Genomic DNA, 12,084 nt, shown 5'->3' on the forward strand with positions numbered 1-12,084 from the left:
GATCATGACAACTGACGAATCTTAAATGGAATTTTGAGGTTTGCATGCATCGCAGAGAGATCTTTATGAAGACAATATTAAGTATTGATGTTCACGTGTTTTGAACCCCCTGGCACTTTACTTGTTGACTTGTCATCAATCAAAATTAGTTGATGTGAGCCATGGATTTAGTGCGGAACATTACACATACTGCCCTGGAGCGAGATGTTATCATATTACCAAGAAGCATTAAAATACCTGGTATCAAGAACAATCTTAAACATGTATAAACATACATAGTCCATTCAGTCCATCTGTAATAGATCCACCATATAAAGTTCTCAACAAAGCACGGATTTTATTTTTCTTTGGTCTAGTTGCAACCTTAATTCAAGGTTTTAAGGTTTCAACTGGATGGGTTTTGCAGTGATGCCATTAAAGAACCATTCTGTGTTCCCCAGAGCACCTTCAAGTGGACAGTTTTTAAAAGAACCAGGCTCTGTCATAGTGATGCACATTTTAATAATCTGAAGATTTGTTGTTTTCCCAAACCTTTGTGCAATGGAAAAGGTCTATGTATGTAGGCTGCTTTAACAGTTTTGGCATATATTTCTAGTCATAGTTTGTTTTTTGGGAAACCGATTTTCCAGCACTAGTGAAAAGGTGATCAGTGATTAATTTAGCAGTTTCATATAAGTAAATTTTTCTGTAACACTTTACAATAAAGGTAAATGAATAATCATGTACTAATACCTGAATTAATACTTAATTCTACATGAACTCGCTTTGTCATTAACATTGGATGACACAGGATTAGCTTGTCATTAGTTTGTACGTTCACTGATCCTCCTTATCAAATGTAGAATAAACACTAAGAAATGATTTTAGAAGTTCAAAATCTTATTTGTGTTGTTCTCTTTCCAGTCAAACTCGACATACTTCAACTTATACACAGTTAAATAAAAAGATTAAAACTCACAAATAACATTTGATGAAGAATCATTTCCAAAAAAAAAAAAAGACAAAAAAAAAGCTGCAAACATGCACTAAGGTCAGGGGAGTGTTTGCTGGCTATGAGTACAGATACAATAATGCATACAGTACATACAGACATACACACATCATCCATCAATCATATAACTGTCTTGTCTTGTCTTGTCACTGCAGCTAACTAAAAGAATACAAATATCATCTGACAGAGTGGATCAAAGCTGTAAATTGGCTGGTCAGTGTAAATTGGTTTTTCAAATTATGATTACTTTCTTTTACCAATTAAATATTTGCTTGTTTATGACTAAAGATGAATTTGTTGTAGATCATCAGACGTGACGTTATGCTGCCTTGGAATGTGGTCTGAAATGTAAAAAGGCTCCTTTAAGCTAAAACAGTGAGTGATAGGTCAATGAAGGGCTGACTAACTGACAAGGCAGCTGCCTTTGGTTTCAGACGCGTCCTGGGTGTGCCCCAGCTTTCAAGCTGTTTCCCAGCAGGCAACACCAATCGGTAGGTAATTAAAGGTGAGCTGTTAACTACAGCACAGGTTAGAACAGAAAGTGCACAAGGCCTGAGCGGGAAAAGCAAAGGTGTAACATGACATTTAGTATACAGTACTTTAACAGAATGTGCATTACTGAACTCTTGCATAATGCATTGAATGTCTGCGGTGTGGACATAATAAGGACACATAAGTTATCAACAGCTGTCATCTGCCTTGTCAGCCAGGCCTCGTGAGAAATGACAAGTAACATTTCCTCATCTTTAACCCTTTCACACTCACATGCACACGTTTGCACACACGTGGTCATGCACATAAAGATGAAATATGTAACCACATGATGACCAGCTACATACTCTCTGAGCAACACTGTGTGCCTTTTACCATGTAGGTCATATGGAAATAACTGAACTTTAAACTGAAGAATGACTTCCTTGTTCCACATCCAGTACATGTACAACTTTTACATTTTAAAGTACTGCTATTTTAATAAGAGTGCATACCGGGAAGCGACACACTCCTTTGGAGAAAATGGAGAAAAGAGTAGCAATTATGTGAACAATAAAAAGGAGATGGCTGCCAAGTTCCAAATAAATCATGATTTATAATATAATAGTAACACTTTAGTAAAGGGACCAATTATCACTATTACCTAGTTGCTTATTAGCATGCCTACTATTTGCATAGTGACTGTAAATCACTCATTGCTTGAGCATATTCTACATCCGTAATCCTAAACAATACCTAAATTTAATACCTACCTTACTAAATATTAAAAAGCAGCAAATAAGGAGTTTATTGAGGCAAAATTCATAGTTAACGATTTGTTATTAGTGATAACTGGACGTTAAAATAAGGTGTGACCAATAAAATAATACAATTAAATTAAATAATAAAAAAATGTGGGCGAAATATTTATTTAACTCTATATAGCCTATGGTATACTATTTTACAACTGTTTAAATGTAATTTTATAAGAAATATTGTTCAAAGATATAGAGTAACAACTAATATTTATATGCATTTTATGAAAATAGTCTGCTATACTGTTATAAAAATCTCACTGATTTACATTACAAGCTATCAAAATTAAATATTTCAGAATTTTAGTAATTCATCTCATATATCTGGCCATATAAACATCAGTATTTGCACCAGATTTCATTTTTTTTGCTCCGTTTGGGACTCTAAACCTGGAGATTTTTTTCCTGTTTGAGTATGAGTTCAATATTTTGCTGTATCATTGTATAAAACATAAAATACTTCTATATCAAAAATACTACTTAGCAAAAACACATGCATTTTATTTTCTGAAAGAATAGAATAAACTGTTCTATGGCCAATAGTAATAACAAAAATGTGATTATTTTTATATTTATAAAATGTACAGGGTTAAGAATGATTTAACACAGGTAATGTATCTGCCAACCTGGCCACAGATTAAACACACAGACACATACTCTCAAACACATCGCCCACTGTCAATTCCCACTTTTCTCTCCAGCCTGTTGAAGCCCACACCAGTGGTAAAGCTTAAAGGAATTTCTTTCCCAGGTGTAGCTCATGGTTTATTTTGTAGCTAGTCTTTCTGGCTGGTTCATTCTCATGACATTGTCTGGGCCCTCGGGGTCTGCTTGGTTCGCTGGTGTGTCTCAGGAGGGGCTGAGCAGTGAAGTGTGGAGGTAAGGACAGGAATGATTAGGACAGACTGTGTATGTCAGTGTTGGGGTGAGGAAATGATCTGGTCAGGCAAGCAAGACCTTGAGGGTCAGTCGCTCCCTCCTTCATTCAGCCTTGTTATTCACACATACCATCACACTACTCTGAGTCACTGGCTTTTCTCATCACGTGTAAGGCTAGGCATTCCTTCACCATAAGGCTTCTTAATTTGCCGTTCACATCTTTTGATGTTCAGGAATTTCCAGAAAATGGAAAAAGACCCTAGTTTTTGATATGCATTCCTTCACGCAGTTATCTTCACAGATATGACAAACAGTAGGTTATCAGTTGAGCATCTCAATGATAAAGTAGTGTGCTTAACATGGATTTTAAACTCTTAAAAGCATGTATAACAAAAAAAAATATATATATATATATATAATATTAATGAAATAATATGTGACTTAAGTGTATTTAAAGAGAACTGTTTATGATTGTTTTGTTGTTGTTGTTGTTGTTTTTACTGAAGATTAATTTGAAAGCATGCATTTTGTAATAATGTCAAAAAAATTTTATGTTTTAAATTATGTTTTTATAATATTTTGTTGTGTTATAAAGAAATACATTCATTTTGATGTGTTGACTGACTAAAGCATATTTAAAATATTTTTTAAATAATAATTTTAATTCTAGTGTGTTATTTGATATTACATTTATAAAAGTGAAGACGTTTTAAATGTACTAAATTGCAACATCATAACAAACATGTAATTATAAGTTTATATTTCTATACATGATCTGCAAGTTTGATTGGAAATTACATTACATTTATACTTTAGTTGACTACAAATGTATCATTCATCAGTACAATAGAACATACAATAGAATACACTACAATAGTTACACAGTGAAAAATCTAAAATATAAAATTTATACAGAACATTATCCATTCATCAACATTGCCATTAACTCTAAAATGCAATGCAACGCAATTCTAAATGCTGGTTAAACACCTGTAAAATAAATGAATAAATAAATATGGAAAAATTCATTCAATTTAAACATTGTTCCTTCTTTTTACAGATTTTTTTTTTTTTAATGTGTGGTTTCAAGACTTTTACAAGTGAATAATAATAATACTCTAATAAACAGTAATTTTACAGTAATAAACGAACCTACTGAACTATTAAAATCTTACCTTTATAATACATTGGAAATAATAAAGCCACATGTAGAATCACAATTTTTCCACAAGCTGAAATAAATTGCAATATAGAAGGTGAACAGTGGCATATTCACAAACAAAGTGTAACATAGAACCCTTATATACTAAAAAGCCCTTCTGGTAGATGTCATTAGTATACCATTGACAGCAACTCGGAGTGTATGTGTAGCCTGAAAAAAATTACAAGTAACATATATCACAACGATTTCCTTATATTACAGTACAGTAGATGTCTTTACTGCAAAATTGGCTGCATAGTAATTAGTCACACGACATTTACGGCTCAGGTGATTGACTCAAAAACAGATGTCTCCATAACTGAGAGCCCCAAGAGCAAAGGTGTTTGATTTTAAATCACACTCTACTGTGAAGTCCTGCGTCAGTCAAGCATGTCGTTGAGAGGAATGGGAATGCTAATGGGTCAGTATCTCTTTATAGACCTCATTGGGTAAATGTAGTATGTTTGAGATGATATTTATTCTACATATTTGTTTACCTACAAAACAGACAACATTAAAGGTCAAAACTACTTGCTATGACTGTTCAGGGTTACATTTTTTCAGTGCTCCTGTGATCTGTCATATACAGAATGTTTAAAGCATAAGCAATTATGGGCCTGGCTGTGTCTGGATGCCCATTACAAAATGTATTATGCTTAAGCCTAATGGGTCTTTCTCAATGCCTCCGATCAAACAGGATAATGAGGGCCATCAGCAGAGCAGACCTGCAGCGGTACAAACATGTCTCAACGGGACTTTTCACATTTGCCCGTCTAAAAAGCCATAACACGGCAGGCAGGCTTGGTAAGATTTGGCAGAGCCTTTAACTATGCAGTAAACAATACGATCTGGCCCTTAGGGTGTTGATTCACTTGGCCAATTAGTGCTGGCATAAGTTTCCTTGAAAGATAGAAAGAGAGGGAGAAAGAGAGAGAATTAGAAGAGGTGATAGGTGGCACTGTATGGTGATTTGCACCAGAAACTGAAGGGTGAAATTAGACCTTTTTCATACTGTTTAATGCGTGTCACATGAGCTTAAACCTCAGATACAGTACTGCTCATTAGAATCGTATTTCCTATTTTTTAAAATAGGTTTATTTTGCTTCAACCTACATTTTTTTTGCAAATCTCCAAAACCATACCTATACATACAATTCACTGCAGCTGAAATGAACAGTGGTGACAGTAAAACACTTATTTTATTGCTTTTCACACAAATTATCATTAAGGGGTAAGATACTATGCTACCAGGGGCGTACCGCACTTTTAGAAACAGGTGATTCTGACCCCTGCTAATTTTTTTTTTTTTTTTTTTTTTATGATCCAGCGTGAATATTTCTCTGATTTGTTACTTAGATTTGAGTGAAGTAACATTCAGCCAATCACAGAGCGAATCATCTCCTGGGCGCGTCTGCTATGAGCTTCAAATCTCTTGTTGCTCTTTTGAATTTTCGTTCGTTCGTTCACTTTGCTATTAGGCCGTCTGGGATAAAATGCACCCCAGAAAAAAGCAAAGGACGATTACATCCTTTTTTCAAACACACACTGTAAGTATGTTACAGTATGTCGCGATGACACGAATCGCGCGATAAAGATTTCATGTTATGATTTAACCTATTGAACCCGTATGAACCTCGTCATGTCGCGCCGGATTCATTTCAGTGTGTTAAATGCTCTCCTAATTGTCACTTTGGATAAAAGCGTCTGCTAAATAAGACGTAACAATGTTATTGGTTTCTGCTGTCTTTTGTTTGTCTACGTGCTGCTCGCGGAGTAAAATTATCATTTCACAATAAATCATATTTGTTTTGCAACGAATATCTTAAAATACTTTATCAAATTTTATTCTTTTAATTCATAACTGTTACTTTATGTCCTAACTAGTCTGTAGGAAGGGCAGGCTGTGACGTCACTGGCAGAGAGAGGGGTCAGTTGCTCAACCTCTCCAGAATGTGTACAGGTGAGATTTGTATAAAAAAAAGCAGATTGACTATCTTAAATCTGCGGTAGGGAACTTTTGACGCTCTAGCGGTTAATAAACAGAACTGCTTGCGACTTGCGGAAGAACATCATAGCCGGAACTACTTCTCTCTGTTTATGTCTATGAAGAATCACAAAGGTACTGGGTTACTCCGCCGCGGTACCCCCGAAGCAATCTAAAATAGTCCGAATATAAACACTTATTATAGGTGCACCCTAGTGATTCAGGACAAGCCAAAAACACGGTTTGGAAAATGGATTCATGGTGTACTCGCTTATTATATACATTTTTCTACATTTTGAAAACACACAAAGTTACGGACCGCAGCTCTGATTTGTTGTTTTTTACCGGGAGTGATGTATTTCTGCAAATGGCAATAGGACACTGGGAGGAGCCAGAGGAGCTTGATTTTTTCACAGATCATCTGTCTCATATTTTTCATAAAATGTATGTTTGTATAAAATTACTGTAGATGTAATCTGTATACTCATTTAACACCTGTTTTTGTCCAACTGTTAAAAAAAAAGTTATTGTTCAAATGTAGTGCAACTGAAATATTGTAAATATCATAAAATATCTTTATTTCATAAAAAATTTAAAAAATTATAGATGGTCTCCCATTGGTCTCAAAGTCCTGCAGTATTTTTAAATTTTGAGTATGATTTAACAAAAATAGGTTCCTGTAAGCTATCATGTCATGTTCCCAAATTTGAAAAAGTAAAATGCCAATTGGTATTCTATTTAGAATTTATTATGAACATCAGCTTTGGGTCAAAAAACCATACAGCTGTCCCCCCCCACTTTTAAAATGGCTGCTACGCCCCTGTATGCTACTACTATGTTATGACATCAAAACACTTTTACAATGCACTTTCTGATGTATGATTTGTAGAATAATACATTTTGTCATAGTCAGATCCATATACACAGCTTTTCTTAAATAGTAAACTTGCTCAGTAGCCCACCCAGTACAACATTGCACTTGTGATAAGAAGTGCTAAAATAGCTAAATTCTTACAGAAGTATATAAATATCCATAAATACAATTAAAATAAATAAATATCATTTTTTTCATACTGTACATAATAATTTTGTGATGCCTAAATTCACTTGTACCATTTAAAATAAATGATTTTAGCTTTTACATTTATATAGATTCATTCCTTCATTACTTCTTTACTTCATTCATCCAAAATAGTATTTTGATATACCTTTTACTGGTTAACAGCCAGAATTAAATATTGGTGCATTCCTAGTAATATTAATAGTAACACATTAATTATTTTTTTTAATCTCTTGTCTTTTAAAATAAAGCAAATAAATAAATAAAGCAAGACAGTACACCTAATATGCCATGTATTTATAGACATGTGACATACTGGTTATTTTACATTTGCCAATCACATTGCACATCCAGTCAGATTCCCAAGTAAGAACTTTGCGTTTTACAAGATGGAAGTGACTTGGATGGTACAAACAGCTGAAGCATTAAGAGAGGAAACAGATGATTCTAAAAACAGTGACATGTCCACCCCTTCTGTGAAGACATGAACAAGGTTGTTATTGTATCTCAGGGCAGCCGTTTACTTAGGGACAGCATATCAGAGACACAGGCAACATCTCTCTTTGCCTCTCTACCCCACCCCTATCATTTGCATACATTTCCATCCTGCTGCAAGGATCTCCACCACGCCATGAGGACAGAGTGTCTATAAGAGAAAGCTAGAGGCTCCAAGAAGGGGAGCTGGAGGAAGACATGTATGGATTTGATAAGGGTAATATATGTGCACGTAAATAGATTTACATGTAACAGTTGAATTAGAAGTGGGATCAATCATCGTCACTGGCTCATGGGAGGCTAAAGAGAAGTGGAGGGGAACAGCTGTGGAGGGAGGACAGGATATTGGAGGACAAGGAGGAGGGGAGAGGTGTTCAGTATGCATCAGTGCCCCCATGTCCCTCCTCTGTGTCTGCCTCATAAAAGGAGCCGAGGAGCCCGATAACTGTCGGCCATCAGACATGCTTGTTTTACTGGTGATTTAGAGCTGTGTGCAGTGTCTTTGATTCTACGGTGAGATCTAAAGCAAATTCAATAGCAAAAATAATTACTGTTTTCAAACAGGTTTTCTGTTTCGTTTGATGAAATTACAGTATGTATTATGCAATGTTGAATTTCTTGATAATATTATGATTATTTTTCTGAATGGAAATTATGTTTTAAAGCCATAAATTAGCTTTATGGGACAAACAGGGTACAATGTTTTGGTACCAATGCCATTGTATTTACTACCAGAGACTTCAGACCTTATTTTTTCATTCGTTCATAAATTTTTACCCTGAATAATGACATAAATTTCAGTTTGTTGATTAATGACTTAAATGACTTATATATATATATATATATATATATAGAGAGAGAGAGAGAGAGAGAGAGAGAGAGAGAGAGAGAGAGAGAGAGAGAGAGAGAGAGAGAGAGAAAATATTGCATGAATCATGTAGACCAGACATTTTTTTATGTCAAAATATGATAAGGGTCTTCATTTATATTAGTCATTTATAGTATTTATAGTATACGGTTAATTTTTACTGTATACAAAATTTGTCTTCGATTGTTTTACTGCTTTGAGGTCAAAGTAAATTAGTAATGGGTCTATATAATATGGATTTTTTTTTATTTGTATTAAGTGCATCTCTTTTTATACATATAGAGTGTTGTTAGACTATGAACCTAAACAATCATGAGAAACATTGTCAGTTCCAATGTCAAATCCAATGCGTTGTATAAGGATTTTCACAATTCATAATTTCAAAGCAGTTTTACAGTTAACTTACACAGATAAAAACATTGTTTTTCTTTTTTGTTTTGTTCTGTTACGTGTCCTTTTTTTTTTTTTTTTTTTTTTTTTTTTTTTACAGACACCTTAGAACCCTCTTGATGTTCCCTGTTGGGTGGGAGGGAGGGGGGGGGGGGTCTCTGGACTTAAAAGCCTCTGATATTGGTCTTTTATGGTTATTTTCTGTTTATTGGAAAGTAATATGGGTTTGGAATAACGCAAGCAATAACGCTTTTCCGTTATGTATGGGAAATACATGCAGAAATGAGCACACAAGCACATACATCATATGCATGTTCACATTACAGATGGTTGTATATTCATGGTTCCCACTTAAAAATCAAGATTAGTACAGATATTTGCATATGATTTATCTTAGTCATGGCTGTTTTCAGGGTGCGTGTGCTTAAAAGAGACATTTAAATGCATTTGTACTGCATGATTTTGACTGTGAAGAATGGGACCCATAAAAAACAGACAGAGACACAAACATGCATATATTTATGTCTGTGACAGGTCATTTTTTGTGACTGAAATAAATCAAAAAAGAACAACGCCACAAAATCAGCCAGCACAGCATATGAATTATGGAGTCATCCGGTTCAAGGTCCAGCAGGATCATTACAGACACATCCTGTCCTCTTCTGTTCATCTGAAGGTTAAAGTCTCAAATAAAGGCACAGACAAACAAGCAGCTTTCAAAAGAAGTGATGAATGAACTGAGGCTTTTTACATTGGGAGAAGCTCAATAATTGCTACATTTTCCTGATAGCTATTATTAAAAAATAAAGTTTATTCCAGGCCACAGAATCTCCCGAAAGCATATCTTGGTACCCAAAATCAAATCAAAATCCAAAAACACAAAAGAAGAAGAAGAAGAAGCAGAAGGAGGAGGAGGAGAATTTATATTTAGCATGAAGAAAATGAAACCAATTTTTGGTTTTTCAAATCAAAATCCAAAAACACAGAAGAAGAAGAAGAAGAAGAAGAAGCATAAGGAGGAGGAGAATTTATATTTAGCATGAAGAAAATTAAACCAATTTTTGGACCCTTGTTGATAATTTTATTATTACATTATTTTCATGACAATTAAACATATTCTCCAACCCAACTTTAAGCTTCTTTAAGCATATTAAGCAATATGATTTATTGTTCCTTTCACTTGATTTTATCTTGAAATATGACCTGGACATGATTTTGACAGATTTGAGATCGACCCACCATCAGTTTGTACATTAATTCTGTGGTTTCTTTAAAAAAAAAAAAAAAAAAAAAAAAAACACAAATGTATTTAAAAAAATTCCAATCCTGCACCTGGAGGACCATTGTCCAGCCAAGTTTACCTCCAACCTGCTCAAACACAGCAGCCTGGAGGTTTCTGTAAATCCTAAAGACCCTTGCTGTATCTGAAATGTAATACTTGTCCACTATATAGTATACCAAAAGAGTAGCATACCCAGAATCCTATTATTTACTAAACAGCAGGTGGAAATTATTCTGAAGTGTGCATTCCCATGAGGCCAGGGTATGTGAATGGCTGTGAAATGATCCAACTGACACTGGTAGGTCACATGATAAAAACAACATGGTGGATGTAATACGTATTCAATTTATACTTAACATATTGTACTTTTAAAAACATACTTTTTTAACAGTAACAAAGTAGATTCAAATTCAAAGGTAGTACACAAATTTAGTCGCACTGCTTATTTAACTGGTTTAGATGTGTTTAATCACATTTGAAGCTAAACTCCAGGAGCGGCCTGGACCCCTGTAGCATAACATTATTAATATTGTTTCACTGGGAGCTTTAACCGTGAACCCACTCACACTTTCTATCTCCATTTCTTTCTGATCTGTGGAAAGTGGAGGATTAGAGCGGTCACTTTGATCTCTCTGTTTGTGGAAAAAGAGATTCCAGTTATAATCTTAACCTGTGCATTAGTCCAGTCACTTCCACAGGGACACCAGCGGCACTTCATGTTATGGTGGGAGAGTATGTATGTGTGCTTGCACATACATAAATATACAGTATGTGAGGCGACATACAGCATATATGTGTTTGACAGCAAATATGCTAAGAAGAGGTGAGGTAATGAGGGTTTCGTTGTACATTTGTGTCTGGATGATGAGGAGGAGGAGATGGAGGTATAATGGTTGTTGGAGGTAAGTGACAGTCTGAGAAGTTGAACTTTAATGAGGCCTCAGCCTTGTCTCACAAACACACACACTTAAGACACTCCCTCCGTCTAATGCAGTCGTGCCCTTCTGAGTGATCAAATTTAGGGCTCAAATGAACTTGTCACGCATACTGTATTTAAATACACACACTTATGAATGAGTCCCCACATGTTTAAGTGAAGAAGACTTGTCTTATTAACAACTAGATGACTAAATTAAACCACCCCCCATTCCTAAGCCACTCCCTCCACAGATCCCAAACCCCATGGCAATGTGTAAAACTATTCATAGACAGATTCAAAGGTTTAAGTTTTCTGATTGACTAAAGGTGGCGTACCACAAGTCAACTCGAAACAACATGATTTTGGTAGCGGATGTCATGCCTGCTGACTATTTTTTGCTGAAATCTCACCCTCCGCTGTTGGAGGTCTGTCACACTCACTGATTTAGAATGGAAGAGGAGTGACAGACTAAACGACTGCCTGTGACATTTCTCTCCAGCTCCCTGTCATGGATTGCAGAGGCCCATCCTGGCAGCAAATCAATGTGAAGCTTGCTGAAATAAGAATGCTACTGCACCAACATGAACCAAACAGACTCAATTAGGGTGCGATTCATAGAGTACCTTCACCCTGTGAATGTGTATTTGCTGTGGAAGGTAGCCTACTGTATGTTTATGCAAATCATTGAGAAATATTTACAATCAATAAATGCTGAATCACCTGACAGTC

This window comes from Carassius auratus, chromosome 9 (assembly GCF_003368295.1).
Source record: "Carassius auratus strain Wakin chromosome 9, ASM336829v1, whole genome shotgun sequence".
In the NCBI taxonomy this organism is placed as follows: Eukaryota; Metazoa; Chordata; class Actinopteri; order Cypriniformes; family Cyprinidae; genus Carassius; species Carassius auratus.